This window comes from Amborella trichopoda, chromosome 2 (assembly GCF_054954075.1).
Source record: "Amborella trichopoda isolate Santa Cruz 75 chromosome 2, AtrichopodaSantaCruz75HAP2 v2.0, whole genome shotgun sequence".
Lineage (NCBI taxonomy): Eukaryota > Viridiplantae > Streptophyta > Magnoliopsida > Amborellales > Amborellaceae > Amborella > Amborella trichopoda.
Window position 1 is genome coordinate 64,584,258 of NC_142337.1, and position 27,845 is coordinate 64,612,102.

General features: G+C 32.8%; 1 long non-coding RNA gene across 1 annotated transcript; it reads right to left on the minus strand.

Annotated features, from left to right (window-relative positions):
• Positions 1 to 17,824: 17,824 nt before the first annotated feature.
• LOC148783428 (uncharacterized) lies at positions 17,825 to 19,728 on the minus strand. Its single transcript, XR_016050674.1, has 2 exons — positions 19,432 to 19,728; positions 17,825 to 18,506 (listed from the first exon to the last, which is right to left on the minus strand). It is a non-coding gene; the product is annotated as an uncharacterized LOC148783428 (long non-coding RNA).
• Positions 19,729 to 27,845: the final 8,117 nt, after the last annotated feature.

The following is a 27,845-nucleotide window of genomic DNA, read 5'->3' on the forward strand; positions in this document are numbered from 1 at the left end:
ATGGAAAAAGAAAGAGTGGACGAGTTTTATATCTAGCGAAAGACAAACCCAGAGTCTGAATAATTCGTCCAAATGGTCGAAACTATCCTTGCCTTTTCGCTGAATCTCTCATTTGAAATTTCATGAACTATCGGGGCTTTCTGGTCATTTTCTAACCACGGTACCATATGTTTGGCGATTAGAGAATCACAAGAAATACCACACTATTTGTAGAAATGACAAAAGAGTCCAAGTTGTTGTTGCGTGAACTCTGCATTGTTAATATGCCAAGACTGTTGAGGGTTTTTTTGACATTATTGAAAGAAGAGAGTAATATTTGTCATTCCTCGCTTAAGAAAATTTACATCTAGGGCGCTTCTTTGCCATGGCTATGTAAGAAAGGAAAGTTTCATAAAGGTGCCAACCTTATACTATAAAGTTTACATAAAGGTGTCAACCTTATACTAAGGTGTGCACTTAAAAAAAACCAACTAGAGGGAGTTGTATTTATGTCGGAAAACCTTCCAAGCGCCGTCTCAATCTCGAGATTCATAGACATGAAAAAAAGATAATTTATAATGTTATAAAAATATAAATAGTTCATCTTCTAACATATTAACTGAATTTTTAATATTTTAAAATATTTATAGATCCATTAAATCGTCACCATTTCTAAAATTTTAAATTTGATAATTGCAGGAAACAATAGATTTTCATATTAGGCTTTATGGTACCAAAACTGTATTTTTAGTTTTGAGGTACACCTTACTTCAATAGTGACACTTTTTATGAACCTCACCCATGTCAACAAAAAAAAAACCCAAAAAACATGTGTTTTTTTTTTGGGACATTGAAATTCATTATTGAATTGTGGTGTCCTACACCACTTGTGTATCACCCATGTCAACAAAAAAAAAACCCAAAAAACATGTGTTTTTTTTTTGGGACATTGAAATTCATTATTGAATTGTGGTGTCCTACACCACTTGTGTATGACTGGGACGGACCGGGTTTTCCGGGGCACAAGATTGGAATTTGGCAGTGAGAAATGGTAAAATATTAGAATTCTCAAAAATATACTTGTGATTATTCTATAGCTTTCCACTCAAGGGAAATGGGAACCATATATTATACATTATTACTAGTGAATGATTTCCATGTTATTGCATGTATATATTTTTTTGACAATTTTTAAAAATAATAATGCTATCCCTGTATCGGATTTTGAGAATCTAAAGTTTAATATTTGTATACACCAAACAAGTGAGGCTTATAAGGAGGCCTAGGAATACTTTGGAATTTGAAAAACTTAAGTATTTTTTGCCATGAAATACACCACACTTTGTTAAACTTTAGATCTTCAAAATCCAAACTATGGGTAGCATTGTCATTAAAAAATAAAAAATAAAAATAAGACATGAACGTAATAATGTAAAAGAATAGGTGATTTTTTAAAGAAAAATTATTTCATGCAGGCTGGACCGCATTTCTACATATGAAATCTAGAAAGTGTAAAGCATCCATTTTAAAGATGGAGGCAAGTAGGTGTTCCATCTAAAAAAAATGGAAACTAACAATCCCAATAGTTTTTTTACTAAAATTATTATGTCTAACTTTTAAAATTTATTTATCTTTTTATATTCATGATCTCCATGTTAGAGATTACATGTCTTTAAAAATTGTATCTTAAAATCCATCTCAAAAATAGATTTATTAAGAGGTCCGCATTTCTACATATTGAGGCTTGGCCGTTGTAACAATCCTAAAAATTTTTTAAAAAAAAAAAAAAAAAAAAAAAGGAGAAAATATGCTTATAAATAGGTGATGTTCTGTTTGAGTATGATGGTCCTTGGGGACCATCACTGTTTTCAAAAACTTTTGCTTTGGATTAACTTTTGCTTTGCCTTTACTTTTTTCCTTTGCCCGCTTTTACCTCCTGCTGCTTGCAGCTGGCAGCGTCCTTTAGCGGACGTGGTTTTCGTACGATAAAAGTCTGCTTTTAACGCGACACCTCAGGTATGAGGTAGAGCGTAAGAAAACAATATAATAATACGTTATAAGAATTTAAATAGGGGATGTGAGCACTCCCACCCTAAAACAAAATTTTGAGATCTCTCTCTCTGGTCGAAACACAATGAACTTCTCTCTCGAACCGAAATTTTTATCGGAAGCTCCCTCTCAAATAATTGTGGGTAAGTGACATCGTCTTTCTGAAAAATAGTCTATTTTTAATAAATAGTGATATTTCCGTCTAGGATCTTTATTTTATAAGTTTTGTGTGTAAGTGACATCGTCTTTCTGAAAAATAGTCTATTTTTAATAAATAGTGATATTTCCGTCTAGGATCTTTATTTTATAAGTTTTGTATGTAAGTGACATTGTCTTTCTGAAAAATAGTCTATTTTTAATAAATAGTGATATTTTCGTCTAGGATCTTTATTTTATCAATTTTATGTGTAAGTGACATCGTCTTTCTGAAAAATAGTCTATTTTTAATAAATAGTGATATTTCCGTCTAGGATATTTATTTTATCAGTTTTGTGTGTAAGTGACCTCATTGTCTCGAAAAATAATCCATTCTTTTTAAAAATAAAATGAAATAATTATTTCTGCTTATTATCATGAATTTTAGGCGCGATAAATTTTATGCGCACGTGACCTCATTATCTTGAAAAATAACCTTTTTAATAAAAATTGTGATATTTTATCTATGTTATAAATTTTGAATGCTGTAAATTAGAAAAATAAATTTATTTATTTTTCTTGTCTATTGTTAGAAATAAATGTGATATTTCTGCTTTTAGTAAAATTGTGATATTTCTTTCTACTGTTTTGAATATTTAGACATTGTAAAATTCATGTGCAATTGACTCTCGTATTATTTAAAAATTGACATTTTTGCAATTGATTATAGTATTGTTGTAAAATGTTTATTTGTGAATTGATATTCCATAAATTGTGATAATTCCGTATTCTTGAATTTTTATAAGAGCTTTTCTATACATATTAAATTGGCAATTATGCTAGAATGCCTTTACAAACTGCTACCTTTCTAAATTTGAGCCCAAAATATTTGATTGGTTATTTTTGAAATGTTATCGAGAGTGATTGTTATTAATGGTTTAAGTGAAATTCATATTAATGGTTTCAGTGATATGTTGAGTACATGATATTGCTGCTTTCGAATGTTTAAAGAGATTTAGAAATAATTTAAGTATGCAAGTGGACTCATCCGGTTCGCCGGTGAGGTATAAGTGGACCTATCTGGGACGCCGGTAGGGTTTAAGTGGACTCATCCGGTACGCCGGTGAGGTATAAGTGGATCTGCAGGGATTAAGTGGACCTATCTGGGACGCCGATAGGGATTAAGTGGACCCATCAGGACGCTGATGGGGTATATAGGTGACCTACTTGGGACGCCAGTAGGGTATTTTGTGAAATCCTTTGAATTATGTATTGCCGTTAAAAGTGTTATAAGCATTTCAATTACTCGGATTATACTTAATTATGCATTTATTGAAAGTAAAACTGTTGATGCATTTCTGTTAATAGAGCTCATTTTGGAAAATATTGATATCTTTCAATCATGATTATTTTTAGGATTATAATGATCACTTACTGAGTAGCCAAACTCATCAAACTATGGTAAACATTTTTTTCAGGATAACTGCGGATTCATTTTGAGTGATAGTCAAGATCAACCTTGGAAGATACTGTTGTTGTACTAGCTTTCTTTATTTACTTTGTAAGACCTCGCCACTGTAAATTTGTCCTATCAATAGATGTATATATGTTTTGTCTGTCACATCTCAGGAATAACAGTACTGTAAATTCTTGGGGTGGGACAGCCGCATAGAAACCAAATCCTTTGTAAAATACCAGTACTTGGGAGGATATGCATGTAAATACTCTAAATTTAAAAACTCATCTTGATGGGTCATTCGACGGGTTATTTGAAATTTGATCAAAAGCATGATGGAGTATATGAAATTAGACCAAAAAAATATGGGGAACATGTAAAATAGTTCATATGTGAGATGTGGTTTGATCAATTCCCCTTGTAGTTTGACATGGTGATGCATTTGTGTCACTTTTTTTTTTTTTGTTTGTTCATTGGTGATGCAGTTGTTGTCCCTGCTACTGGATTGATTCACTTGCACCATAAAAACATTTATAACAGAGTTCTATTTGGTATTTATTTAGAATAGACTTTTTTTTTAATTTGCTAATATCTTCCAATAATCGCCTTTTACTTTATTCAACATAAGTTTATCTTTTTCTGTAGAAGTTTTTTTTCCACCCCCATATGAGCATACTATCTATTTAGTATCTCAAGTAAAATCTACTTTAGAATTATTTTATAATTTTAATTTTTGGGGATGTAATCTCTCCAGCTTGACGACTAATCTCAAGAAAGAAAATTTCAAAATCATATGTAGGTCCCTAAATATATAATATTAAAATATTGAATAGAGACATCTAGTTTTCGGGGGATGAGATCCAAGTATTGAAAATTAAAAATCCAAATTATCTTTTAAAAATAATCATCTAGTGATCTTTTAAGTGTAGCCCAATATTTTAATTAGAAAACATATATATAAGTATTTCACATGAGAGTTGGTATACAATATGCTCATACAAAAATATAACATACTCACTCCTATAGTAGATTTATAAGATGTATTGTTAGCAACCCAAGCTCTCTACATGCAGCTATCCGCCTTCATTTCAAATGCTTATCCACAGTCTCCCTCGGGAGTATGTTGGCCATTTACTCCCTCGGGTAAAATCCCACCTAACATTAATTTAAGGACCCCAAATTTTGGGACAAAACCGCAATTTAGCACATATATTAGCCTCAACAAGAAAATAAAATAAAATCCTAATTGGGTTCTCTAAGTACTTGAAAAAGAAAAAGTCTCGAGATTGAATAGAAACTGTCAAATTTTTAGAGGGTGAGATTTAAGTGGTAGAAAGCTTAAATTTCAAAAGTTTTCCTTTGAGAATAATGATATGGTAATTCTTAGGTGGTTTCTTGAAAAATCCTTCTAGGTGTTTTGACCGAGAGAGTATAAATAACTATGCTCTTGAAGGAGTATAATTTACGTGCTCTAGAGATAATTCCATAGATTCCTAATTTTCTTTGACAAAAAAGAAAAACTTTTAATAGCGAGTCCTACTCTTATCTTACGAGATAAACCAGTTCTTTCCCTCCCCAAAATATGTTCTACTTTGCCAAAAAAACTCTATCTTCCCTAGTAGAAACGAGGCATTTGATCCTGAATGCAGGTTTAGGGTTTTGTAAAGGATCAATAATATGGTCCACTTCGGGGCCTATTTAAGAGAGAGAATGAGAGAGGAAGCCGTATGATGAGGATTTGAAGCACAACACCTACAGGGTCTCTGTTAGAAAATTGGAAGCTGAAAGTCCCACGAAGCTGAGAATTCTTGACTAATAGATGGATTATTTGATGTCTAGAACTGGCAAATGATGCGTTCGATAACATGTCTAGAAGTTCTCAAAAACTAGGGAATCCGTGTTTGATAGAAACTAGAATTTTAAGAATCTAAAGATTAAAAAATAGTTTAGCTGTTAATTGATGTTATCACCAATGAGAGGGTGATGTTTGTTAAATGAATGAGATTTCAATATTATAGTCATCTACTATATGTCTAAGACATTGGGTGGTCTAAAGCACATAAAAAGAAAAAATAATGTGGTTATATGTCTCCGCAAAATGGACGGTTGAGAGCAACTCTTAAGTATTGCTATTTTCTCTTATTTTTATATGTTGGCTTGAACTAAAAATTTCGGCATCCATCGTTTTCACCCTGATTGGACTTTATAGAATATAAAAAAGAACAATTGTTTCATGCAGGCTGGACCGCATTTCTACAATATGCATTTCAGATGTGTAAAAATCCATTTTAGAGATGAATGACAAATAAATGATCTATCTAAAAACAATTGCAACTAACAGTCCAAATGTTTTCTTAATATAATTTTTATTTCTAGTGTTGACAGTTATAGAAATCAGATATTTAGTTCCATATATTGTATATCACAAGATATTAAGTTTTCTAGATTGAGTTTTATATTTTGTGGGATTACTATTGTAGTGAGATTTATTTTCTAAAAAACAATGATTGTAGGTTTATAAATATCTGGTAAACCGATGTAATCTCTTATAAATAATATATTGGTTTACCCTCCATAGACGTAAGCACAATTGTCAAACTACGTATATTGCTTGTTAATCTTTCTCTCTCTTCAATATTTTTCTTGTTGCAAAATCTACAATTCTGCATGGTCTCATAGCGGCTGATTTATCACTAACGACCCGTCGTTGGCCGATGATTGTAGGATCTTTGTCCTTTCATTACTTATTCATCTGTGTGGTAAGATCCTTGTCGCCATTGCATTGCTACTGCTCAAGATTCATAGGTCGGTGATTCGAGTAGTACAGTAGTCCTTGCACGAGATTTTCTAAGCAAGGCAAAGCCTTAAATTGAGAACGGGGTGCATCCTCGGAATCTAATAGATTGTATTTGCATGCTATTTCGGTAAGCGTCAATCTCAATCTCTCCCTCTCTCTGCGATCCTCTAAACAATCAAATTTGAGCTTCCCTCAAAATTTTTACTAGAAGAGGTTATTTTGATACTCAAATATCTTGAAATTGATCATCTCGACCTCAAGAAACATCGAGATGACAAAAAAAATGGATTTTAAATTTTAAAAATAGTGTATTATGTAACGCATTTTTTGCTATCAATTTTCAAGATTTTTAAGTTTTCATAGATATGTCGATATATGCTATTTTTAAAACTTTAAATTTCATAAATAAATATAAAAATATATTTTAAGGCTATCACAAAGATTTTTAATATTAAAATCACATTTCTCGACACTATTTTTAATATTAAAATCACATTTCTCGACACTATTTTAACGTAAGCTCTTTAGAGCATGGGCTCCATACAAACCGCACCCTAAGTTTTTGGTTTGCAAAACAGTGGGACGCGTACTTCCTTTTAAGCTTTTGCTTTGCAAACGGGTCAATGCAAGGGTTTTCAAATGGATTTTCTAATGAATGCGGCAGACCGTGCAGCGTGCGTGTGGCGTTTTGCGGATTTTTAAACTTAGAATGGTTATTGGTCTAATATTTACAAGATTTTATTTATGAAGGAAAGGACATTGTTATTGTGATTTGTGAGCATTCAATTTATAGACAGCTATATACATCGGTGATTTCTAGAGAGAGAAACAATAGCGCTTATTGAGGTATTCGGCTATTTCCGATTAAGGTGCCTTCTACTCTTTAATTACTATCTACTGCTCAAGTCAGTTTTGTTTTGGTGCCCTTTATTTATTTGAAATGATAGATTCAGAAAATAAATGCAACATAAACTTAGTATTATTCTTTTGAATGGACTTAATTATTTTTCTTGGTGAAGAAAGTATCGATAAATCTTCGCTGGTTGCTAATAATGAGAAATATAAAACAAAAAGGCATCAAAATAATGATGGAGATAGAGGTCCTAACAATTATTGTGACGGTGGAAATAGTCGTAATAATAGATGACATCTTAAATGTGATCAGTGTAACAATATATATCATGTGAATGATAAGTGTTGGGTATTATACCCACATTTAAGGCGCATTAATAGCAGGACAGTCGACAGATTTTTCGCTCAGACCGCAACCACTCAAACCCATCACTGCAACTGTGATCATTATTAACATCCAAGTAACAATATTGATTCTTCTTCTTCATTATCGGACACAGGTAACCCTTATGCTGTCATATCTTCATGAAACATTTTTTCTTGGATAATAGACTTAAGAGTCACATATCATATGACTGGTAACTTACAGTGTCCATCAAACCTAAAAAATAATAAAAAATAAACCATGTGTCTATTGCTAATGATTTATTGATTCATGTCTATAGTATTGGTAAGACCAATTTATTCTCGAAATCTCATAACTATGAAGTTCTGATTATGTCATCATTTTCCTCTAACTTGATGTATATTAGTATAATTACTCAAAGCATGAATTTGCAATGTTATTTTTCCCCCTGACTCTGTAACTTTTCAGGACCGGGCTACGGGAAGGAAAATTGGTGAATAAAGATTGTCTCATGAGATATATTTATTTAATCGGGATAATAATGCTTTAGTTGCCAATCAAGATAATTCCGCTATTAATAAACTGTGGCATTGGAGATTTGGACACCCTTCAGATAAAGTTTGAAAGTTTTAATGCCATCTCTATCTTTAAACTTTCATTCTTGTGAAGTGTGCAAATTCTCATAATATACAACACTTCATTTTTAGTATTCTATACATGTTTCAAATGAACCCTTTTATTTGATACATTCCGATGTGTGGGGACCCCAGTTGATTCTTATGTTGGCTTTAAATATTTTGTTACTTTTATTGATGATTGGTCTCATGCCACTTTGGTATATTTATTGAAATGAAATTCAAAAGTTTCCCCTGTGTTCAAAGAATTTTCCAAACTGATTTTCCACTCAATATAATGGCAATATTAGAATTTTGTGGATTGATAATAGCACATAGTATATGAACAAAGCATTTTCTGAGCAGTTATTGAATATTGGTATAATACACCAAACATCATGTATTTGAACACCTCAGCATAATGGAGTCTGCCAAAAGGAAAAATAGACACATTTTGGAAGCTACAAGGTCTTTGATGTTTCAGATGCATGTTCAAAACATTTATTGGTCAGAAGCAGTTTTAAATGCTTGCTATTTAATTAATAAACTTCAAAGTAAAATTCTCAAGGATAAATCTCCCATTGAAATTTTAAAAAATAGAAATATTGATTTATCCCATTTGCAAGTATTTAGATATGTCTTACGTTCATGTGATTGTGAAGAACCGAGATAAACTTGATAAACATTCCAGTAGATGTATCATTCTTGGATACTCCTCTACTCAAAATGGATAATGTTATGATCCCACTACTAGAAAAATGCATATTTCCAGATATGTTCAATTTGTTGAAACAAAGTCCTATTTTCATGACACATTAGAGAGTGGTTTGGAAAATAGGACTCAGGGGGGTGTTAGAGAGGTTGTTTGCCATTGTTAAATATTAGTACTAATGATGTGTCCAATACACTTAGAACAAGTCATGATGTTCAAGTCAAAGCCGAAGATACATTTGAAACTCACCAAACTGATTTAGAAGAAGAAGAATTCGTCGTGGCTGTGTCCCTCCTAATATCCTCTTGTGCAGATCTTCTCGTATCTCTCAACTTTATTTTAGACTTTAAGATTTTTATATTTACAATGCAGTTTCTTATCCTATTCAAAATAATATTTTTTATGAAAATATCTCTCATGACTATTTTTCTTTTTTGAGTTCTATTTCTAATAATTATGAGTCAATCAATTTTCAAAATGTTATTTCTCAACCTGTGTGGAGGAAGACCATGAAAGATGAACTTCGAGCACTTGACAAGAACCATACTTGGGACATTCTCAAGCTACATAAAGGGAATAAAGTACTTAGATGTAGATAGGTTTATAAAATCAAATATAATAGTAATGGATCTGTTGAGAGACATAAGGTCAGGATGATGGCCAAATGATTTACTCAAACTTATGGAGTCGACTATAAAGAGACTTTTGCACCAGTTGCTAGTATAAATATTGTTCGTGTTCTTTTGTCTATCGCAATTAATTGTGGGTGGTCTCTGCATCAGATGGATGTTAAAAAAATCGTACTACATGGTGACCTTGAAAAATAAGTCTATATGAGTATTCCTCCAGGCCATTCTAAAGAAAATGAGAAAGGTTTTGTATGCAAATTAAAGAAGGCTTTGTATGGACTTAAACAATCATCTTGCGCATGGTATGCCAAACTCAGTATAGCCTTGAAGAGTGTCGGGTTTCTTAGCTGATTATTCGATGTTTACAAAAAGGGGAATTTCATGTACAACTGTTGTACTAATTTATGTTGACAACATTATCATTATAGGTAATGATAAAAAAACATTATGAAACTTAAAAAATTATATTGACAAGAAATTTGACATCAAGGATTTTGGTCAACTAAAGTATTTTCTCTACATTGAAGTAGCACATTAAAAAATATGACTATTTATTTATCAAATAAAATATATATTAGATATGTTGAAAGAAACGGAAAAACTGTGAGTCAAATCCGTTGACACTCCTGCTGATATTAATTGCAAATTTAATTTAATAAATGGAAACGCTCTTCAAGATGTAAGTCGGTTTCAAATACTTGTGGGAACATTAATTTATTTGACTGTGAGATATAATATATGCAGATAGTCTTATGGGCTAATTTATGCATGCTCCTAAATCATGTCATGTGGAGGTTGTCATTAGGATTATTAGATATCTTAAGTCGTCACACGACAGAGGTGTTTGGTTGAAACCGTACGGTCACACTAATATTATTGGTTATTCTGATGCTGACTAGGCAGGTAGTCCAATTGACACGAGGTTCATTACCAGCTATTGTATATTGGTCGGAGGAAACTTAGTTACTTGAAAAAGCAAGAAACAAACTGTAGTTGCTCGATCCAATGCAAAAGTCGAATATAGAGATATGACTTCAACTGCAAGTGAATTGATGTGGCTAAAATACCTACTTCGAGATATGGGGTTTCCAACGGTTAATCCAATAGAGATGTTTTGTGATAATCAAGCAGATATGCATATAGCTTCCAATCCAGTTTTTCATGAAATAACCAAACACATAGAAGTTGATTGTCACTTTGACAAATAAAAAGTTCAGTAAAAAATAATTAGTATTCATTATGTTCGGAGTGAAGACCAACTTACAGACATATTTATCAACGCTATTGCAAAAACAAAGTCCCATAAGATATTGTTCAAGTTGGGCTCCATTGATATCCACACACCAACTTGAGGGGGAATGTTGACAGTTATAGAAACCATACATTTAGTTTCTTATCTTGTATATTACAAGATGTTAAATTTTATATATGAAGTTTCCTAGTTTGTTTCTTAAGAGACAATAATTGCAACTCTATAAATCTCTGGTAAACTAGAGTAATCATTTATGAATGAGATATTGGTTTACCTTTCGTAGACGTAGGCACAATTGTTGAACCACGTATATTGCTTGTTGATATTTTTTTTTCTCTCGTTCGTCAATGTTTCTCTTGTTGCAAGTTCTACATCTAGTCTTCAAAATTTATTTATTTATTCATATTCATGATCTCCAATGTTAAAAATTATATATTCTCTAAAAATTAGGATCAAATTATATTTAAAAATATATTTATTTCCAAGTCTGCATTTCTACAATATGCAGGCTAACTGCATGCCGCGTCCTATACAAAATTATGTTAAAAACTATAATGGCTAAATACCACTTAACTTTGATGGTATTTTGATCAATTTATTTTATTTTAATATATTTTTATAATTTACATATGGGATTGTCTATGAAGAGACTATTTATCTTTTGTATAAAGATCTTACAATTATACCCACCTATTAAATATCAAATTGAATGGCTTGGGGTGAGTCACGAAATCTAAAATTTTTTTTTTGGAACTTTGTGTCTAACCAATGGCACTCTTACAACCACCAATTTTGAGATTTAAAGGATAAAAATAATGGTGACCTACTTGTACAGAAAGTAAATGGTCTCTCTATAGACAATTCTTTTATGTACATATACACGCCTACAAACACTCCAAATTTCATCTTAACTTCATATTGAAAAAAAAAAAAAAAGAGTAAAAAAATGATGACGATAATGCCAACATTTATGAAATTACCAGAGACGTCTTAGTTCACCTAAAAGGTTGTCGATCCCAACATGTCTTAAGTATTAAATGTTATCCTCTTTTCATACGCATGGGAATGCACTGAATTTTGGACGTTCCATTCTTCTAGCACTCACGCGCCTCTGAAAAAAATAGTAGACATTTCAGAAAAATAAGATAACCATAGCCCCTTAAACTTTGAGGGGTATTATAGCTATTTAATTTTACTTTAATTATTTATATATTTCTTATATATGCAATGGAGAGCATAAGCATCATAATTTTATTTAAAATCGAGTTTTACAAAAAATAAAAAAAGTCAGGCAACGATATACAAAACAAGCCACCATTGGGAGAAAAGGATTTTTTTTTGGGGGGGGGGATGGAGCTCCTCGCTTTCCTTAGCGAAAAATAGTCCCAACTATTTTTTTGTTTTACTGAAGTTTATGTTAGGCTTAGGCTTTATGAAAACAAAATAAAGTTGCGGCTCAAATCCTCTGCTCAAATCCTCATATGAAAAGTACTTTTGACAGGAAAAGTCTCCATTATGGCTCCAAATCAATTTCTAACATCAATAATAATTTTTTAAACTAAAAAAATAGTGCCGATCGTGTGGATCTAGAAACACTTGTTTTTAGAGCGAAATGGATAATTTGCTACAATATATAATATTTTTAGTGTTTGAAATCCTAATTTTTTTCACAACTATAATGTTCAAGCTGAGATGATCGTCTTAAAGGTTTTCCAATGCTTAAATTGTAATTCTTGATGAATTATGAGGTGAGGCTTTACTTGTTGTGATAGGGTTGCAGCCCTATCAAACCATTTTCCTTTTTGTTTTATGTTCAAATTCTACCTTCTTGTATCTTTTATTCTCATTTTACCTTTTTATTTGCACATAACTAGGGTCTTTTATTTTTTATTGAAAGAGATGGTTTGCCATGAGATATCTGAACCATAGTTATCAAGACCAAATTAGACTATTTGTCCGACCAGTCGAATCGCCGACCGGTGCCTTGGTCGTTCATATCCAAAGTAAAATCTAAATTTGGTAAAAGACTAATAATCAAAATAAATGTTTGACCAGTTTTGACCAGTCTGACCAATCAATTTCGATTGATTTAGCTGCCAAACAAAGTTGGACAACTTTTTTTCAATATATTACACATTTTAAATTATTATTTCATTATTATTTATATTTTTAAAATATGGTTATAACTTTTTAACTAACAGTCATAACGAATTTGACTGGACCAGACCCCTCACCAGTTCGGTAGCTGACCTAATCCTAATAACATTGGTCCAAACTATTTTCTTTTAAGTGGAGGATCAATTCGGACAATAATTAACAAGTTGGGGAATAATACTATTTGGCAAAACAGAAAATTGGTAACTAATCAGTTTTGATCCAAAAAATCGGGACAAAATATCATGGTAAAAATATGGATCAATATTTCACAATTTGCTCATAGAATGAAGTGAAAAAATGGATATGTATAAATGACACAAAATAAAGTTGCCATTTGTAGTTATTTTAACGATATAATAAAGTCAATGAACAATATAGTTTTTTACGTTTATGTTTTGACCAGTAGCATTTAAGGTCTTAGCACACAAAATTTTCAGCAACCAAAATATCACAGCTATAAGGCATGCTTTCAATATTTTCTTTACTCAAAACATAAGAGCGCTTTTTTCGGGAGCATCCAAGCATATAATGCAACCAAAGTAGCAATAATAAATATACAAATTACATTAATAAAAAACAAGAACAACAACCCGACTTTATAAAAATGATGTTACAAAATTAATATTCTCAATATAGGATTTCCTCTCGGCTCTATGATTTCTACTTCCTTCCTAGAAAGCCTGAAAGATTAATTAATGTGGACCTTGGATCCATCTTCTCTGTCCGCTTACTGTATCAGGTCCTTGACAGAGATCGTTACATCGAGGACTGGTCACAACTTGCCAAACTTTGGAATTGCAAGGTTCCACTCCGAGTCAAGTCTTTCCTTTGACTCCTTGGATTTAAACGCCCCTTCATTATTGACCGCTTTCACACCAATGGATGATCTTCACAAATATTTGCTTATTGTGTAAGGGCGCTGAAGAAACCATTGATCATATTTTTATTCACTATCCGTTTGCGGATAGTTTGTGGGAGTGGCTGCACATGCTTTCTAATTGATCTAGCTTGCACCTGGAGGGGATTTATGATCTATTGCAACAACTATGGGCACCACCCAGAGGGGATTTCTCTATCCCCAAATAATTGCTCTTCTCCGAGAACTTTTATTTTTTAAAGGAACACCCCAATCATCCTATGTGCATTGGGTCAGACCACCAGTACGCTGGTTGAAACTAAACTTCGATGGCAGCGTTTGTCACAATGTGAGTAGCTTCGTAGGCTTGCTCCGAGACCACAATGGTGCCTTGATCTAGTCTTATCAAACATCATCAAATGGTGCTTAAGGTCAAATCTTATGCCTTCAAAACTAAGCGCCATCATGGATGAAATCATTCTCTGTTTGGAATCCCGTGAAGTGTGTTTTGTTCATGTGAATCGGGGCTTAACTCGGACACGTATAACCTAGCTAAACTTGCAACATCCCCATAAAAGCTCTCTTCTTGTCTATTGCTTCTCTTTCCTGGTTTTATTTTGGTTTTTTCTTGTTTTTCTTCTTCTGCTGTATTTTATTCATTATTTGAATGAAACACGTGTACTTTTTTCAAATTTTTTTTTTTTTCTCAATATAGGATTTTAATTGAAACGAAACTTAAAAATAAAAAAAATAAAAAATAGTGGTCAATCCAACCTTCAGTGCTTGTGTACAATATTAAAATAATAGAAAACTCTAAAAAGTGAAATCGATCAAAATATATAGAGAGATAAAAGCATAAGCCTAGCATGTGCAAACAACATCTGCAAGCAAATCCCAATATTCAAACATTACTGTGACTGAATCATTGCAATGGAGCTCTTGATTCATTAAAAAAAAAAAAAAAAGAACATTGCAATGGAGCTAAAAAAAAAAGATCATTGCAATGGACCTCTTGATTAAGAGAAAAGGAATATTTTTTATTGAGTTACTCTTCCTCTGCCTATGCAAAGGTTTTGAAAAATCTTACAGTACAAGATAATTTTTTTTTTCAATAATATATTAGTAACTTTTTTCTAGACTGCTTTTATATAACGTTTTGTAAATACATTGGTGAATCTTTTAGTAGAATATATAATTTAATTTCAACTTTAGTAAGCCTATCTCAAAATCAAAATTCGAATACTTCAAATAAATGAAGAGAAGTAGAGAAAAATGAGACCATTAAAGGAACGAAGACTACCTCAAAAAAAAATAATTAAAGCAACGAAGGAGTTTTTGAAATACGGGGTTTATATTGGTTCTATAAAAAATAAAAAGAAAAAAAAGCATATTTTAAATATATTAAAAAAATAGATTTTTAACATATTTTTTTTTAAAAAAATAAAGATTAAAGAAAATCATTGTAGCCAAACAACTAATATCAAAACCACTATTCCACTAGGAGAAGAGGCGTGTTTAGTTTTGGACATTGCATGTTTCAACCCAAACACTTGCCTTTTGAGTGAAAGGAACAAAGCGATTTGCTTTTTATGCAAAGGGTGCGGTTGTATAGAGCCGAGGCTCTAAACAATCAAAATAAAGCATACCTTCAAATAGTGTCAATAAATGTGGTTTCAATACTAAAAATCTTTGCGATAGCCTTAAAATGTATTTTTATTTTTAATTATAAAATTTAAAGCTTAAAAATAATGTAGATCGAACAGATCTATGAAAATATGAAAATCTTGAAAATTGATTATCTAAAAATGTGTTATAAGCTGCACTATTTTCAAAACTTAAAATCCAATTTTTTTCATGTCTATGCATCTTGATCCAAAGATGATCTATTTGAGAATGTTTGGACACCAAAAAACCTCTTCTAATTTGATTGTTTAGTGTCTCGGTTCTATATAAACTTTTCCTTTTAGGTAAAAAGTCTATTTAATGTTTGAAGGCCCTTTTGCTCATCATCATCATCATGAAAAAAAAAGAAGAAAACAAAAAGGCCTTGAATGGTAGATTACTTTGAATGACTTTTTTAACATAGTCTAGAAAAAGCGAATGGACGTTCTCGAATTGGGTTTCAACCTCACTTGACCCGGACCAAAACTGATCCTGGTCTCATGGCATGGACACTACATAGGTTTGAACCCAATTAGATGACGTCCGGTAGGCCCATTAACACCCCGGTTCAACAGAAACGGCGTCAGCCTTACATGCAAGAGACAATGGGCGGTTTCATTATGTGATATCTTAAAATATCGTCTATGTTTTTGTTTTTTTCCTTTTTTTTTTAAAAAAAAAATTATGAAATAGCCAGCCAAGCAAAAGCTTTTTTTTCTATTTAACAGCTAGTCAAGCAAATGCTTTGAGTGGGACCTGGAACAGCCATACTCTGGTGGCCATGTGGTCCTATGGCCTCTTTAAAACGGCTACTTCCCTGCGGCCTCGTGCATATTTGCATTATTGCATAGTTCGGGTTAGACCGGTGCTCAAGAAATCGGCTGGTCCAACTCGGAATCAGCTGAGTAAGTAGGTCATGTCCATTCGCGGAGCCGGTTTTTGTGGTCCGGCTGGTCATTTTTTTTTTTAATTAAAAATAATATAAAATCTCAAAAGGGATTTGTTGTTAATGTGATTTTTCAATGTTTGTTTTTATCATTTTGATAAAATTGGAATGTGTTTTTTACCACAAATACTTATTTTTACATTTTTTTTAATTTTTTTTTCTTTTTTGGATTATTTCTAAAATACCTCTGGGCAACTTTTAAAATCTATTTTTTCACTACTTTTTAACTTTATTTAGATGTGTTTTTATTTAATTACACTTTAAATATATTTTTTATATTTTTAAGGTTTGGTTATATGTTTTTTATTTTTGAGCACTTTTTGGTTTGCTCAGGACATGCCCGGTTGGACCGGGTGGACCGGCCGGTTTCTGAGTTTCTCGGACCCGGTCCTTGTGATGTAAATAAAAATTGGGGCTATCAATATTTTATTTAATCCATTAATTTTTTGTTGGGTTTTGTTAGGCTGCACCACTTGGTGGTGTACACCCTTAAATTGCTCAACAGTTTTGGACACTAAAGAATTGTAATACAAAATTTTTCAAGTAGGGCCATTTTTGGTCATTTAGAATGGTAGAATGGATATTTTTATAAAAAATAGTGGCACTCTATTAGTAGTTAAAAACAATTAATGCATATTGTGGGTGGTGTCACACACCATATCCGTGATGTCGTTGTCCACTATTGTTAATAAATGCTTTTGTTTTTATTAAAAATTTCTAGTTTGTCCTTGACTAATTACTTAAAATACCCCTAAACAAAAAATTACTATACTATAGGATAAGGGTATCTAAATGTCTAAAAAAATTGAGCACTTTAAGGGTTTACACCACAAGTGGTGTGTCCTAACAAACCCTTTTTTTTTTAATGAATAGTGTGGTGCGTGAGTTATTTTGGGGATATGGTTGGTTTTCATATTAGGCAAAGGGATTTAGATATCATATTTTAATGAACATAGGAGATTTACTTGGAGATTTAGATAAAGATCTATTGGAGATTTATAAGGCCTCACATTGGGAGAAGAAGCGATTGAGAAGAAACAGAGAATTAGGTTTGAGTTAAATAGGTTTGAGTTAAATAGTTGATCTTTGTAAAACTTGATAAGAGAGAACTAAATACCAAGATCATGTGGATGCTCTCAGATCGTGGTTCTTGTATCACAATGTGATCGGCACATTTAAGATCGGCATTTGGAATCGCTTGTGGAGGTAGTTTTGTCTCTAAAGTAAAAGTTGGTGCCAGATCTATGTAATTGCGACGCCTTCTTCTCCAAGAATAGTGTTCTCTAACTGTTGCAACTGCTTATTGATTTTACGAACTTCGCTTCAAACATATTCCATGACTTTGGTTATATTTTCTAAAATTTGTCTCATGCAGTCATATGTAGCAAATGGATGGTTGATATTCTTTGCTATGATACCAACTGATGCAGGGAATAAATAATTAAAATAAAAATAAAAATAAAGGATGAGAGAATACACCATCTCTAAAAAATTAATCTATTAAAAAAATAAAATAAAATTTTGATAACCCCAATTTTTATTTACATTATTCTCTCGAGATTGGGAGAAATTCGACGTTGAACTTACACCCTGCAGGAGCGAATCAAATACTTAATGATGTAGTCCCACGATGCGCCTTGATACTTTTTCTTTAATAAACCAAGTCTTCAAATATTGTGTACTCATCTTGAAGTAAAATACTGAGATCTCGAGTTCAGTCGTGATTTTTTTTAAGCTGCTCATAAAACTTGAGAAGATCGAGCTGAATATTAAGACCATGCTGATGTTCCTCAGATCGTGCTTATTGCATTACAATGTGATCGTTACATTCAGGATCGGCATTTGGAACCAATTGTGAAGGTAATTTTGTCTCTAAGGTAAAAGTTGGTGCTAGATCTATATAATCGCGGGCATCATCTTCTTACTCTGACTGTTGCTACCGTTGATTCATTTCACGAACTTTGCTTCGAACATCGTCTATGACTTTGATTAGATTTTATAAAATTTGTCTCATGCGATCATCCATAGCAATTGGATGGGTGACCTACTTTACTTTTGTATCAACTGATGCAGGGAAGGTGGAGGGAAGAAATAATTAAAAAATAATAATAATAACAGAGGGTGAAAGATTATACCATATCTCAAAGTATGCAAGGAAGTTCACACTAAAAAAACATTTTCACAAGATCAACTCTTTACTCAAATCTAATTCTCTACTTCTTCTCAATCTCTTATTCTCCCAATGTGAGGCCTTATAAATCTCCCATAGATCTATATTTAAATCTTCCGTAAATGTCAAAGTAAACCTCCCAAGTCTATTAAAAGAAGAGATCTAAATCCTTTGCCTAATGTGAAAACCAACCATATCCCAAAAGCAATTCACGCACTACCCTATCCACTAAACAAAGATTAATCCATTAAAAAAACAAAATAAAATTTGGATAACCGTAATTTTTATTTGCATAATCTTAACCTGTTTTATGGGTTCAATTTGATTTTTACATCGCTTAACGCCGCCTCATGCATATTTGCATGGTCGGGGTCAGTACGCATCTTATAGGCACATATTGTCTTGAGATGAAAAATAAATGCATATATTTTCTTAAGATATGGATACACACTATGAGAAGGTCCAGGCATTAAGTGTTGCACCAACAAAATAAGCAACAAAAACCTTAAAAATGTAATCAGAAAACATTAAAAGGGTAAGTAAAACAAGTGTGTTCTGCCAACATATTTGACTCTCTATTCGCTCTAAACTTAGTTAATCTGTTTTTTTTTTTATAAAATAGGCATTTCGTCGAATTCCAATCCAAAGATGATCCGGCCTAACTTAGAGATCTGGCCTTCTACATAGCATTAGTGAAGCCAGCTGTAAGTCACATTGAAATCACGGAAAGTACAAATAACTGTGGAGAAACTAAATAAAATGCGATATATAAACCAAGCAGGAAATAAAACAGAGTAAAACGAATTACTAAAGCCTGACCTGATCAGAATGAATTGAATGAATTCCTTGCTTCTTTGAAATGAAAGTCTTCTCATACTTCTAGTTTTGATGTAGAATGGAGATCCCTATGAACCTAAGCTTCAAGCAATGGAAAATGAATTGTATTGAAGGTTTTCTAAGCTGGCTATGGGTGTATGGAAATTAGGATCTACTGCTAAACTAGGGTTTAATTACTAAAGGTTACAATTTCTAAGGCTCCTAGGGTTTAGGATGAACTGACTCTAAAAATTGGAATTGATTAGGATTGTAAATTAGGGTTTTGATATATTCTCTTTTGATTTGTCCTTGAAAAAATGTATATTTATAGGAAAAAATGCACCCAAAATAGGAACTTGACTGTCTCCAACCAATATGAGGCTGCCACATGTTAACGATGCGATACGTGTCGCTAAATCATCTATGTCTAGCGACACACCTGGGTCGCTGTCATTTTTTTAGATCCTGCTGATGCAAATTTTCCCGGGATTTCATATTTCAGTTTGTTTTCTTGACTATTCAGCTTGGAAAATTTCATTTTGACCGATCCTGTATGTTTTCTCTCTATTCTACACTATCTATTTCGGGTGATTTGGTTTCTAAGTCTGGATATTTGGGATTGTTAAGAATATTTGGGTAGATTCATGTATAGACCATGGTCTGGAGTTGACCATGGACTAGTATGGGTCAAGTTGTATGAAGCTGGTATAGTTCCTATACCTCAAATGGTTGATTTAACATTGTTTCCTATAATTTGATGGTCATTTCCTATGCTCCATGATTCAGGGATTTAGGAATAAAGTCAATCTCAAATGTGATAAAAGAGCCAACACTGTATTGGCAAACGTCAGTACATAAAATCCAAGGTGGCTTCACCAGAAAAACTGAGGCCGTTTAGGCACTGTCTCAACATTGCTTTCTTCTTTCTTCTATGTCAGTTCATATTCTCATTGTTACCGTGAGGATATTATATGGAGGCAGATTCTCTTACTAAAAAAGGTGCCCACCAACAATGGTTGGTGATCACTTACCTTAGCTAAGAAATCGCTTTTTTGGTATCATCTTTTCCTATTTTACTTATTCATGTATGAAATCTCATGGTCAAAGTTAAAAAAAAAAAAAGAAAAAAAAAAAAGAGAGAGTGTATTGTGCATGGCTTGAGATGCTTTGGAACATAAGTGTGATATCCAAGTCCATCAACCATGCTTAGATCTTCACCACAAACGGGAAAACCCGAGTTATATTAGTTAACCACGATTGTCAAATCTTGAAATGGTTGATATATGGTGGAGATCAATCTTCTATTTCTTTCTAGATGAGAAGACCTTTTGTAAGGCAACGGCGCCCTCCTAATCAAAACAATGAAATGCAAGGCGAAGTTTTGACAACACCATGGGTTTGGGCCAGTTCGCAAACTCGGGTGGTCCAACCCGGAGCATGCCAGTCAAAACGGAACCGGGCCAGTTTTAGCGGGTTTTGGTAGTCCGATCGGGTATTATTAAAACAATTAAAAAATGTAAAATCTCCAAAAATAAGAGATTTGTTGGTAAGGTGTTTTTGAATGTTTTTTATCATTTTGTCACAAATTGAAAAGTGCTTTGGCGATAATACTTATTTTTACATTTTCTCATCTTTTTTTATAAAATTTCAAAAATACCTTTAGACACAAATCGATTTTTTAAAACCCTTTTTTTTCACTAATTTTCAACTTCATTTGGATGTAGTTTGTTTAATCATGTTTTAAATATACTTCTCATACTTTTTTTTATATTTTTCTTAAACCGACCAGGGCCTTCTCAATTAGGCTGGTTGAACCAGCTGGTTTACAGGTTACTCGAAACTTGCCATTGCCTGCTTTCTAAGGCCAGTTCAATTTTTCGAACACTGGTTTGGAGTCACATTTTTGAAAAATTACCATGGTACTCACAATGTGGCCAATGAGAAGATCGAACAAAAAAGACGAAGAGAGACTCCAAACATGATAGTAAGCCCGGAAGAAGAAGTGGAGGTGGAGGTGGAAGTGCTTCTCTCGATGACAGAGGGCTGGACTCTTTGGTGGCTTCTTTCTCTCTGTACACTCGTTGAAGATCTTTGATAGACTAAAGGCAAATGTTTAAAGGCTATGAAACAGAGGTTTTGGAGAACTTGTGGTGCTTTTATACCAGTAGATGAGTGAAATCCACAGTACTACCCTTCATTCAAGAAGCCCACTTTTGTTTGGCCAACACTTAAAAGGTATCCTAATCCATGGCAGATTAGTTTGCTCAGCTTGTAGAGTTTTGACTGAAAAATGCAACTGGTACCACTTTGGAAAGTTTAAGATTTGAAGTTAAGAAAGACCCAGATGAAAAACTACTTAAAAAGCTCATCTTTTAAGGCAAATTCTTACAAATTATTGTGGAAGGAGGTAGGGTCATTGCTTCACATGCATAATAGAACGTGTGATTCGTGTGAAAATACATAAAAAAATTCTCTTATGTGGTTAAGTTTGAAATCTTTTTCACACCAATTAGCTGCCAATTGGTATGAAAAGATGCACTAGAACCAATTAATATAAAAATACTCCCATGCCTAACACCCTAGTTAGCATGTCGTGTTTACATTCCTATTGACACTATCTCATTAACACTTTAAAAAAACTAACTCCTAAACCGTTTAGAAAAAAAACACGGTTAGCATGTTGCAAAGCCTGCACATGTCGAAATGCGGGCTTGGCAATAAATATATTTTTGAAATATAATTCAATCCTAATTTTTGGAGAATATATAATCTTTAACATGGAGATAATGAATATGTAAAAAATAAATAAAATTTGAAAACTAGAAATACTAATTATATTAAAAAAGCATTTGGGCCATTAATTACAATTGTTTTTAGAAGGACCACCTATTTACATTCATTTTAAGATGGATGCATTATACCTCTGGACCACATATTGTTCAAATGCGATCCAGCCCGTATGAAACAATTGTTTTTTAGAAAAATGGGCAGGGGCCTATCTTCAGCACTATATTACCAAAAAAATAAAAAAATAAAAAAGGTACAAAACTTCTCCTCTCTCTAGCGTTGCCACAGTGAAAAATACGCTTTCTCGAGAGGAGAAGAAGTCACAAGTTTCCCAAAAGCAACTGCCACTCAAACACCTCCACAAACGGGCAGAGACTGAACTAAATAAAACAATGAAAAATAACAGTTTTTCATTGGGACCCCAACTTCTTGACAATTATTTAACAACCTAGCTCTAAATCTCCAATGGCATTGTTTCATAACACCTTCCATCTTTTCTTTAGACTTTAATGGAGACAAAACTGTGAAAGGAAAGTACATATTATATGGAGAAGGAAAGTATAGATCAACCAAGCACATAATATATACTTTCATTTCACAAAAACATGATCATTCGAAAAAAAATTTATACTAAGTTTAGAAAACAAACCCCATAAAGAACATTTGGCTGATGTAATTGTTGGGTTTATGTGGCCTTTAAAGGCCTTATGAGTGTTTGTAAAATGAAATGATATAGTGGAACATGAACTCAGTGGGAGTGTGGTACTCGTGGACCATACTAAGTAAACGATGTTTGCAGATACCAGACTGTGCATGACGATTTAGACCAGTCGGTTGGGAAAAACCCATGTTACCTGGGAATAAAGAACAAACCGAGAAAGGTTCTAATGGGTTAGCCCTTGATGAGGTCGGAGAATATGCCCGGATGAGTGAGCCGAGGGACTGTGTGACCCTTGTGTGTGATGGTGGCCTATAGAGACGGGGGCCATGTGTCATCACACGGCATGCATATCGATAGATCGTTTGGAAAAGCCAGAAATCCACTTTTTAGGGTGAAGCGTATGCATGTGCATACCCCTATGCACCATATGAGCTTTGGTCGCATCAGGTCTAGGTGACTTTGACTCATCTCTAGGGGAGGACATGTAATTCACAGACTGGGATTGCAACCCCTTGATTCATCGACCTGACTTTGGTGACCCGCTAATGAGCCCCTGCTTGGACTGTGGGTCATGAGAAACACTGGGTCGGTTCGATAAAGCTAGTGTGGTCAGTTGAAGGTGGAGTACCCCGTTATTACAGATTGGATTCCTAAAACCATATGGATCATTTTCCCATCATATTAATTTAATTGTGTTCATTTTATTATTGAAATGATTTTAGTTTTATTATTTGAATTTTTATGAATCTCTCAATATTTTATTTGTGATTTTTGGACTTATAAAAATACAGTTATTGTTCTTACAAAGTTATAAAAATTCAAATATATATTTTAAATTATTTTATTCAATTTTAAAAATAATATTTTTTTATAAAATTCCATGGGGGCCCATAGTGCACATGGGCCAACCATATGGCATGTGGGTGGAGCCCACATGTGCCACAAAACGGTGGTACGTCCCACCCTCTTTAGATTCTCTTGTTTACTTTTAAGATAAGGTTAGTTTGATTTGTGGCATGTGGTTATATCTAGGGCCTGGCCCAACTATGGATTAGTTCGATGTCGTTGACAGTACATCATCTCTATGTTAGAATTTAGTCTAGAGGGCGGTTCGATGTTAACAACATGATACTTAGGCTGAAATATTGGGCATTTAGATGTTGCAAATGTTGAATTGCCCAGATATGGGGCGGTTCCATTTTTGGGGTGTTGTACCGTTCTAGAGGACACAAAAAATAATTTTTTTTTTAAAAAAAGTAGTTTGATGCTGCAAACCTCTAGTGGGGGTAAAACTGGAATAAAAAACAAGAGAATAAGACCAAGGTGTAAAATTAGGAAAAATATGGACCATGTGGCAATTCTACCTTTATTTTCCCATCCACACATTTTCCTTTTCTTTTTTTTTGATTGACATTAACGCAGAATTTTTATTAATAAAAAATAAATACAGGTGATAAAAAACAAAAAAATTCACGGGAAGGAAGTGACCACCAACGACGATTGGTTGACACCTCCATTGGCTAAAAAATCAACTTCCACATTGGCCTCTAGGTAGCAATGGCATATTTCAACATTTACACTATGTAGAATATTTCATATCTCATAAAAAATTGAAGTAAGCCTCTAAGGTATATTGGCCTCACCTTTGCTCCATGCAATAATATTTGCGAACTCACCTTTTATAATCTTACCTTCCTCTAATCTCGGGAGAAATTTTATCCCCTCCAAAAGGCCTCTAGCTTCGGCTTCATTTACTGTAGTACGTTTTATTTTTTATCGTAGGTTTGTTTGGATTTATATTTTCATGTTGGGATGTGGTCTTCTATGTCTCTAACCATATTCACGATTGAACACAAGCCATTATGGGATGGTTAGGAGGCACATGTTTGGGGGTTATGTTATGCACTCATCTTCAATTGCACCTCTAACAGAGGTTTACATAGAAAAAGAGATGAATTGAGATCCTATTTAAATACGGCCCCTTCCAAAAATGCATTTTGGATATGGATCTGGGACCTGTGTTAACACATCTTAAATGACTCCAGATTAAGTTACTCTATATGTATTTCTCTTTACATTTATGATTTTGTAGCTCAGAAAATAGTGCACATCTGATGGCAGTGTTCGTAAAATCCAACCGAAACGGTTAATCGGACATGGGACTAGGAGCGGTCTGAACTGGAACCGGACTAACCGGAGCGGTTAACCGGACTAACTAGTCACGTAGATTTTTTTTTTAAAAAAAATGGAGCAAAAACTCTCAAAAAAATAAAATAAAAAATAGAAATACTTAGATTAAGTGTATAATATCTCATTACACATATGTTTATCTTAAAAAAAAAAATTGAAATAGCTGTTTATAAATTAATATTTGAATACTATGGTCCTGTACAATAAAATATCTTAGGATATTTTTTGAAGATATTTTTAGCATGTAACATCTTCTTCCAAGAGTTATCATATTCATTCCAAACCTTACATTGTAAAATTTTTTAGTTTCTTTTGAACAAAAATCGCTCACATTAGGAATGGAAGTTTATGTATTTTTTAGCAAAAAACAAAAGTAGCTTGATGGTATTAAATCAAATAAAAACACCAATTAATTAAGACAAGAAATAGAAAGGACCTCTTCCATATAGTTCGATAAAGCATAATTCGTACAATACTTTTTTCGCAGAAGTTAAATAAGGCATACTTCACAAAAAGTACATCTCATGACATGCAACAAAACGAAAAATCAATACACAACTATTCTTATATGTATCTACCATATCCATATCAATGTGTTGTGCATTGATTTTATCAAAAAATAAGAATAGTAGAATAAATAATTTGATCAAAGCATTGATTTTATTAAAAACATAATTTTATTTAAAAGATAAGCACTATAGAAAAAAAAAACTTCCCATGTTGATAACAAAACATAATTGTACTAAGAAAAATGAATTTCTTTTTAAAAAATCAAATTTTCAAAATATGAGGGATGATTTTTCAAAAATGAATCTCTCTCTCTCTCTCTCTCTCTCTCTCTCTCTCTCTCTCTCTCTCTCTCTCTCTCTCTCTCTCTCTCTCTCTCTCTCTCTCTCTCTCTCTCTCTCTCTCTCTCTCTCTCTCTCTCTCTCTCTCTCGGGAATTAGGTTATATCGAGATTGGCCAGTGACCGATCCCGAGTTAGTCAGCCGATTTTTTAAAATTCAGCTGATCTTTTAAAGACAATAAAAGGAAAAAGAGAAAAACCAAGCACATACAAGACATGGTGTAGTGTTTCATTTAACATAAGGCAATCACAATTTTTACATGCACTTTAAAAAACAAAATGTCTCATTTCCATCATTACAAATGTAACTATATCATAAAATGTCTCATTTCCATCATTACAAATGTAATTATATCATACAGTTAAAACAATAGAACTAAAAAAAATTGAGCGACATTATCATGCACTAATCAAAAAGAAGAATCAATTTCATCAAAAAATAATTTTATCAAACAGAATAATTTTATTAAGTAAAATAGAAAAACACTTCCCATATTCATCAAAAGACGTAATTTTATTAAAAAATCATAATTCTATTAAAAATAATTTTATTAAGAAAAATAAAAAAACATTTCCCATATTCATCAAAAAACATAATTTTATCAAACAAAATATTTTTTTTTAGAAAAATCGATTTTCCAAAAACCCCCAAAAATCAAGCAACATTCGCACAAGAAACAACCCTAAATGTTTGAAAAATCGAATAAATAAACATACATGCAATGTAAACGCTTCGATCATCTTTCAAACTCATCAAATTTCATCAAAAAATATTCGGTATTTTTAATTTAATTGAAAAAAAGGCCGAAATTTCATCTCTAAGAAATTTTCATGATATAGTGCAACGAAAAAATCCATATAAAAACATTTAATCAATCATAAATAGCAATACCAATTTATTTGAGAGATCAAACATTGATCATAAAAATACACAACTCAATTTTATAAAAACAACTAATAAATAAATCAAAAATATGTGTTTTTGATCGAATACAGGTTCTTTGAGCAGTAGCAGCATTTCGGGCCAAAATCAACCCATAATATTCGGCTTCCTGAACAAATTGAAATATAAATCTGATAAATAATTGAATTATCTATCAAAACCACTAATTTTTTTCAAGAACCATTTGGTATTGAAGAAATTATAAAAAAAATGGTGGAATTTTTCAAAAACCTAAAAAATCCGCCATTTCGATCCAAGAAACTCTTATTTTTTCGATGTTTCAATCCAAATTTCTTGTTTTATAGATTATAGATAGTGATTTACAACAATAAATCACGAAGAAGGACAAAAAAAAAACGCATGAAAACGTATCAAAAAAGTGAAATTTTGGATTCAATAATGCTTGCTACAAATAACGGTCTTGATTTCGAAATAACGTCTGTTATTTATTACTCTATCGTTATTTACGTTATAACAGGCGTTATTTAGGCTAACCGGTATGGTTAGCAGAAACCGGCTGGTTTTGTGGAAAACTGCCGGTTCAGGGCCTAACCGGTCGGTTTTTGTACCCAAATGTTTTGGAGAGCGCCAAGTACTTAGTAGACCCTAAAACTGGCGGTAATCGGAGTCGCCACCCCGCCGGTAGCGATCTAACAGGCCGGTTTTGCAAATACTGAATGATAATTTGTGAAAATCTAAAATGAATGATGATGATTGGTCTAAAAACAAAGCCTTAAATAATTTATTTTTAAATTCATGACCGTGGTGGTTGAAGCCATTGACTTGTGAAGTTTAAAGTCAATACCTATGATATAGTGTGCCGCATTGAAGTGTTCATCATAACCCCGTTCTTTCATGAAAGGGTAGGGTTTAGGCGCATCTAGATACCCACGTAGTTTGTCCACCCTACCATAATCCATCCAAGAGGTGGATTTTGAAAAATTTTGGTAAATTTAGTTTTGAGCCAAATGATCTATTTTATATTTTTC